General features: G+C 36.3%; 1 protein-coding gene and 1 long non-coding RNA gene across 2 annotated transcripts in view; one reads left to right on the top strand and one right to left on the bottom strand.

Moving 5' to 3' along the window:
* Nucleotides 1-7,500, bottom strand: part of frk (fyn-related Src family tyrosine kinase) — a 64,197-nt gene that overhangs the window by 9,124 nt on the left and 47,573 nt on the right. The gene's annotated exons all lie outside the window — the stretch shown is intronic.
* LOC144039403 (uncharacterized) overlaps nucleotides 1-7,500 on the top strand; it is an 8,943-nt gene that overhangs the window by 945 nt on the left and 498 nt on the right. The window contains exons 1-2 of the long non-coding RNA XR_013289435.1: nucleotides 1-4,437; nucleotides 4,877-7,500. The exon at nucleotides 1-4,437 is cut by the window's left edge and continues 945 nt beyond it; the exon at nucleotides 4,877-7,500 is cut by the window's right edge and continues 498 nt beyond it. This is a non-coding gene — a long non-coding RNA (uncharacterized LOC144039403). The remainder of the gene's footprint in view (nucleotides 4,438-4,876) is intronic.

A 7,500-nucleotide genomic window follows, 5' to 3' on the forward strand; every position in this document is an offset into this window, starting at 1 on the left:
GTTTGGTTGTATGGAGTCAATAATTGTGGAATTTCCTACGGTATTTGAAGTATACATATTTGTGGTGCACATTGAATTGAATAATTTCCTACGGTATTTGAAGTATACATATTTGTGGTGCACATTGAATTGAATAGCGATCGCTTGTAAGTCAGTACTGGGAAACATTTTGTCTTTACAATTTGGTTTTTACAGACGATAGATACGTAGATAATTGATTTGAAGTCTGTGTATATGAGGTTAAGAAACTGTTGAAGCTGAGGTAGCGCAGTTGACATAAGATTAAGTTGTTGAAGTTGAGAGTAAATCAGCTGGGGAAACATTATTGTTGTAACCAAGCGTTAGATGTGTGGGCATTGGTTTTACGTCCATACATATTTAAGTTGAGAGAAGTCGGCTCAAAAAGCATCTTTGTCTTGATCCCTGCCTGATGCGCGGGAGAGACAAACACTTTGTTTTTATGAGTAATAGATTCTTGGGTAATTAGATAACAAAGATCCTTGAATAAGTGTTGCCGATTAAAGCTGCGGGAGGATCGACTGCTTCATTTTCTAGGGACAAAGGACTCAACTTATAGGAAGTCAGATTGACATAAAACGGATTTAGTACGCCGTTTTAAGATTAATCGATAGGTCTATGAATAATTGGATATTGACATTTTTAGACAAGATATAAGAGATAAGATGTATTGACTCAACTCGTGTAAGTCGGGCTGACTAAAGCATATTTGATACGACGCTTTAGATCAAGCCAATAGGTCTATTGAATATTCGTGATTAAAATTCAAAGACAAAGAAACTGTTGAAGCTGGGGTAGCGCAGTTGACATCCGGATATTTATGTGTTGATATGTCGTACAAAACGACATGTCTTGTCTGTCCGTTGTGTGTATGCCGTCTGATCGGTGAAGAAACTCTAACGTTACGGTAAAATCTTAAAGGGACCGCGACGAGAACAGTTGATTAATTCTGTTATAAGTGAGACGTCACTTCATTTAAATAATAATACAACTGAACTATGATAATTTACAATATAATATAATATAATACAAATCAATAAGCTATAAAATACCTGAGTTAATAATTAAGACGAAACATGGACACTCTATTTGAACTCAAAACACAGTGGTTTGACCCGAATGGGATTCCGTTGAGTTTAGATGGGATGACGCTGGATAAACAAATTGGGAACGCATGCGCTGTGGCTATAGGGATTTTACCTACAAAGGCTAAACGAGAAACAAAAAAAGAACTTTGCGACTGGATGCAAGACGGCTGTAGAAAAGGTTATTTTCCGTCATTACAATCTGCAGTGTGTCTAATCTCTTTGATGAAGAACGTTGAACTTGCATGTGTGAAAAAACGTCACGAACTAGATGAGCTGGTGCAACACACATCTGTAATTTCTTCGAGTGGAAGAAAAGCCAGAAATGATCGAAAGCTTGTTGACAAAATAATGAATAATGCTAGAATACTAGCTTTAGGTATTTTTGTGAAGTTATAACCATTTATATAACTAAATAATGATATAAGACTAAATGATTTGACCTGATATGACTTCCGCTAGTCGGAATTAAAGCTTCCGGATTAATCATACCGTTTAAATAATGACTTAAAATGTAATTAATATTGAACGACGGGACTTGATTATATTGTGAAAAAGGTTAGTTTATTCTAATAAGATATGGCATTTGTTCGATGGTTTTAATGACTGCAATTTAACTTTGAATGTGCGTACACGGCGACCGCCCGTTAATAATGTTATGAGTGTATGTAATTTTATATAGAGGAGAGTCCCGGACGTATCTTTAAGAAAAGTGTATTGAAAAAATGATTAATACTGAAATGTTGCTTTGCAAATAAAATAACTGTATAATACAAATTTATGTAATAAAACAAATTAAGCCGTTTAATAAGCGCTAAACGGGATAAATTAATTAGACGGTAAAATTACTAATAAAACTTCTAACGCTAAAACCCGCAATTGTCTGCGTTAAATAATTGAACGACATTATATAAATTGTTGCCGTAACTGATTTTATAAGCCCCTTACATAAATTTCTTAAGCACTAATGTTGAATACTTAAACTGGCTTCAAGAGTGCAAATACGTCATATTTAAAAATTATGTTTGCTATAAAACGAACGAATATTAATACACAAATAACATAGAGAGGTATAGTTTTAAGATATTATAAAATTTAGATGCATGTCTTATGCTTGTAGAGCATGGGTGGCTTTGACTGATTGTAGTTGCTATGACTCATTCCCTTTCTCGGGTTAAAAAATGCCAACAGCCATCAATCTTTGTAATGAGGTCAAATAAAATGTTTTTATAAAAGGTAATGTTAATTGTGTGATTGTTTTAGATTAAATAGTTTAGTCTCTACTCTTATTTTAATAATAATAATAATAACTAAAAACAAATAACTTGGATGGCAATTAATGTGGAATAATTCTTATATAGATGATTGTTTTTTCCCTTATGATTTTGTTTGTGCGCGAGAACATTGTTTAATAAATTTTAAATATCTTTTCAGAATCAGGAGACACACCCATTAAGGACAATTGGGGTCGCACCAAAGTGCCATGTTCCGGTCCTGGGGATGAAGTAATGTGTTAATTATAATTTAAAAGGAGTTTTTTATTTATTTTTTCTCCGACGTTTATAAATAGAAAGTAATTTTAATCTCTCCTGAATATATTTAACCTTTGAATTCGACATTTGAAGTCTCATTACAAACAGACTGGGGAAGCTATCTGGAAGAAACACATTTTTGACATAATTTGAGGTGCTATGTAATTAAAAATCATTCCTGCTTTGACGTTTGACCAAAGGCTGACTTTACGGGCTGCGGCCTCCATTGAGAAAACATTAATTGAAAACTACACACTTATTAATTAACTATATTTGTAAATTGTTAGAGTATATCTGTCCTATTTTATCCTAAGTATTATTTATGAAGGTATGCAAAACATATTAAATTAAATATTGTAAACCATAACAAATATTGACATATAATTAGCAATTATTTAAAATTGTAAACTTTCATTGTTTTAATTATTATTTTTTATTATTTTTATTTTTATTTAATTTTTTTAATAAAGGAAGTTTTTGGTTTTAATATTTACTGACATGTTATAACCTAAATACTGTTGGGGCAGATTTTAATGTTTTCAGTCGAGTGAGGATTATTGGTCAAGGGTCATTATTTCGGAACAAAGTCAACTGGCGGGACACAGACCTCTTTAAAAACCCCCACCCACAAAGAAACTGCAACTGCCACCACCATCAGAGGGGCGTGATGCAGCCATCATCACAAAACATCCTGCCAATACCTGATGGAGAGGGGAGGTTCCTGGCGCCACCTGTTGCAACAATGACTGTGCCATCATATACAAATGTGATAAAAGAAAACTGCTCCACTGCCCAATGCACACAATGCTCCGCACGAACTGTCCTATGAAAAACTGCTCCATATGCTCTGCACAAGCGTCCTTAAAGCATTCCTGCGTCCAGAACTGTCCACTACGATGGTGACTCAACCCCACAAACAATGCTTTCCTTGAATTAGTGATACCAGGCCATATGATGTGATACTGACTGTTTACACTGCACTCTATTTTTGACAGATATAAGGTGATAACATCTACAGTAAAACATTTCGTAAATATAATGAACTGATTGACAACACTATATACACACAGATTTATTACATTTTAAAAACGTTTGATGTCTATTTTGATTTGATCTGATTTGTTTATCTCTGTCTATTTTGAAACAGTCAGCTTTTTGGACAAACATCAAAAAGGGGGACTAGCAAGCTTAATGGTAACATTAAAACTAAGGGCAACTTTATGTATTAATAATTGATGAATTGGCTGAAAACTGAGATTCTTTGTAAAATTCATTGGCATAAGCTACAATATTTTTATAGTACAAAAGATAATACAGGTAAATTTCGTCTGGTTTCAGAAATTGAAACAGCTAATATGAATACAGATAAGATACAATTTATTTCAATCTTAATTATTATATTTTACTTTTTAAGTTTGGTCTTCTAGTGTTTTCCCGAATTCTCTTTTGAAATTTAAATAGTTGCTTGGGACGCATTGTCGAATTTGCTGGTTAAATGTAAAATTTTCCCCTCTTTCTAAACAAAAAGCAAGCAAAATTTATTTACTGCAAAACTTTATATATTAGTCTGAAAGAGTCTCTAAAGCGATTTTTTTTTCAGATGGGGGAATTATTGGTTGGTCTGGGTATATCGTCGCGAAGGACACAAACAGTCCATGTTAAATAAATAAATTTAAAATTAAAAGTTAGTCTTAATGCGATAATTATAGATAGTCCGTGAGAATGAATTTTACAGGAGGACAATTGGGGATTTCCTTGACCATGGAGAAGGAGTAAGTTTTGGCAGGGACGGCGAAAATAAGGTGAATATGTTCCATTTCTATTTCTATTTTTCCCTTGGGGCCCTGGGGTTAGATGTTATTTTTTGATTTTATTTGTTGACGAAAGTTGCATTTATTTAATGGCTGGAAGCACATCCATGCTATATCTATAACAATAAATATTATAAAACATTCCAATAATTATTACATTCTGTAAACAAAATTGGCCTCGTCAGATTTGAACTGGCTAAAGATTTTCATTTTTTGCATTTAAGAATGTGCTCAGGTCATTAAAGTCAGCCAAAGGCTGGATCCTAATTTAATGTCACAACAAACAGAATTTTTTCCCACAGGAGAGGCCTACAGAACTTTACTAACATTTACTAACCCCTAACTAATAACACTACCAAAATGCTCTTTCAAAAAGAAGGGATGTGAATAAATGTTTATTAGTGACTAAATGAAAATATTTTGCACCCAGATAAGGTGATGAAAAGGTCAATCTAGTCCAGTCCACGGGGCACCTGGTTCCACATCTTGCCTATTAGACCAGCCGGAGGTCCGCCTTCTACTCAACCCCCACCTTCAGGAGCCAGCCACCACCGGGAATCAACAGAGAGACCAGCCAGCTGCTCCAGTGACCAGACGTGCCAGCCGAGAGGCCATTCAACTGCTTCCAGTGTCAGCTAACGAGCTGAGGAATTACTACATGAAGATTGAGTTTCGCTGAGGACGTCTTTCGAATGGAAACAGGAGGAATGTGTCCCTTTTTCCAGGGCATTCCACAAAGAATGAGTCACAACTTGGGAAGATAAAATCCCGGTGACCGATTTTTGCACCCCTGGCAGTTGGAGAGAGGCAGAAGGACCCTCTTCACAAAAAGGCTCTGTTCAACCTTCTGCTGATGCTGCTCAAGGAACCTGAGTGCACCATCCACACAAGAAAATAAAGAAAGTGACGACTGTTTAAAAAAAAAAAAAAAAAGAAAAAATCACAAGATGGCTGCTTCGAAGAGACAATGCGTCTTCAATTGCGTCTGCATTACGACACTCTTTCTTATACTGACTGTTATGCCAATTTTGTGTTTTTGGGATCCCCTAACCACATCTGTAAACGCAACCACAAAAATTCGGGCTAAGCGAGACATGAACTCTCCACACATTCCCTGGGTTATATCCAAAACGTATGATGACTCAGTCACGGTGACAGTTGCCCCAAACACAAACACCTCTGTCAAAATTCCCATTACGTCATTAAAGGGATTTAGAGGATGGGAAGAGACAAGGGGAGGAATATGGGTGAAATATTGGTGGTATTTGACAGGAAATGTTGCGCAACTAGATTGGGGTACTTTTATAACCACCCAAAGTGGACAATATTGGCCACCGGGAAAAAGCAAGGAGGCTGTTTTCTTTTCTAAAAGGACAACACTGCGTAAAATGGGAGGTCAACTAGAATTAACCTTTTCCATTCCCGACGGGAATATACGACCAGCTAATGTAACTCTGTACAACACCTCCTGTTTTGGATTACTGTTATGGGCATGGTCCCACGGCGTTGACCCACGTTTTCCTATTCTAATCTGTGTAAATAAGACTATGAGTAAGCTAGACCAACCAAAAATGACTAAATACTCAATGGAGAATGGGGTAAAAGCTGTAAGTGTACCGATTGATGGTGTAATTGAATGGTTTAGGGTTACTACAGGAGTGTCCAAAAGCAGCAACAATTGGCTATTGCTAGCACACGAGGCAGCACACGCCTCTGGTAAGGAGTGTGTAGTATGTGTGGGACCACGACCTTTATTGAGAGTAATCCCGGCTAAAATCGAGGAACAATGTATAATGGAAATTATGAATAAAACTGCCCCAAATGCCAAATGCTCTCAATGGGATAAGATATATCCACTAGTGAATTTGCAGACAACTAAACCAATATTTTCAAAGGAAATTGCAGATGGTAATTTTTCATGTATTAAAATGACAGGTACCGGAGAACAATTGGGAGAACTAGATCACATTTCACACTGCACTACAATAATAAATGTGGGTCAAAAATTCAAGCCGCAATCAAGGGCTGACATTTGGTGGTGGTGTGGGCATAATCAGATATTTGACAAGTTGCCTTGGGATGGCAAAGGATATTGTGCTCTCATCACCCTTCTTCTGCCAGTACAACTTTTTCCCACCTCGGTTGATAACCTTTTACAAATGATTGACACTTGGGAACCACAATCTTCTCCTCCTTTCCATAGAATTAAACGATCTTCTTGGCAACAGGAAAATGTCCCCACCTACATTGATGCAATTGGAGTGCCGAGAGGTGTGCCAAATGAATACAAATTGACTAATCAAATAACTTCAGGATTTGAATCCCTAATTTGTTGGTGGTGTACCATTAACAAAAATGTAGACAGAATTAATTATGTGCATTACAATGTACAAAGACTAGGAAATTGGACTCAATCTGGATTTGAAGCTGTACATGGCCAATTGGCTGCCACATCTTTGATGGCTTTTCAGAACCGAATTGCACTTGATATGCTATTGGCAGAAAAAGGGGGAGTTTGCTCAATGTTCGCAGATCAATGTTGTACCTTCATTCCTAATAATACCGCACCGGATGGTACTTTAACTATTGCAATTAAGGGACTCCGGACACTTAATAGAAAGATGAATGAACACTCGGGTATAGACACTTCGCTATGGGATAATTGGATGACTGTATTTGGCCGCTACAAAACCTTAATTTCCACAATTTTGATATCAATTGCTGTATTTACGGCGCTAATAACAATATGCGGATGTTGTTGTATACCCTGTATTCGTTCCCTTTGCGAGAAAATTATTTCTGCCGCAATTGAAAAACAGGACGTACGAAATAAGTCTTCTTACATGATGATGGAGTCTGTTACTTCCTCAGCCCGGCCTGCTGCAACATCCGATGTAGATCCCGCTGGAATCTTTGTGTAAAATGTTTAAATATTTAGTTATTGGGCTTAGTGTTTACGTAAGCCCAAAAGGGGGACTGAAGGATATTATAACATTTTAATACCTATTTTCATATATCGATTATTGTTACTGATCATGAACATTTAATTCTTCA

Source organism: Vanacampus margaritifer, chromosome 19 (genome assembly GCF_051991255.1).
Source record: "Vanacampus margaritifer isolate UIUO_Vmar chromosome 19, RoL_Vmar_1.0, whole genome shotgun sequence".
Lineage (NCBI taxonomy): Eukaryota > Metazoa > Chordata > Actinopteri > Syngnathiformes > Syngnathidae > Vanacampus > Vanacampus margaritifer.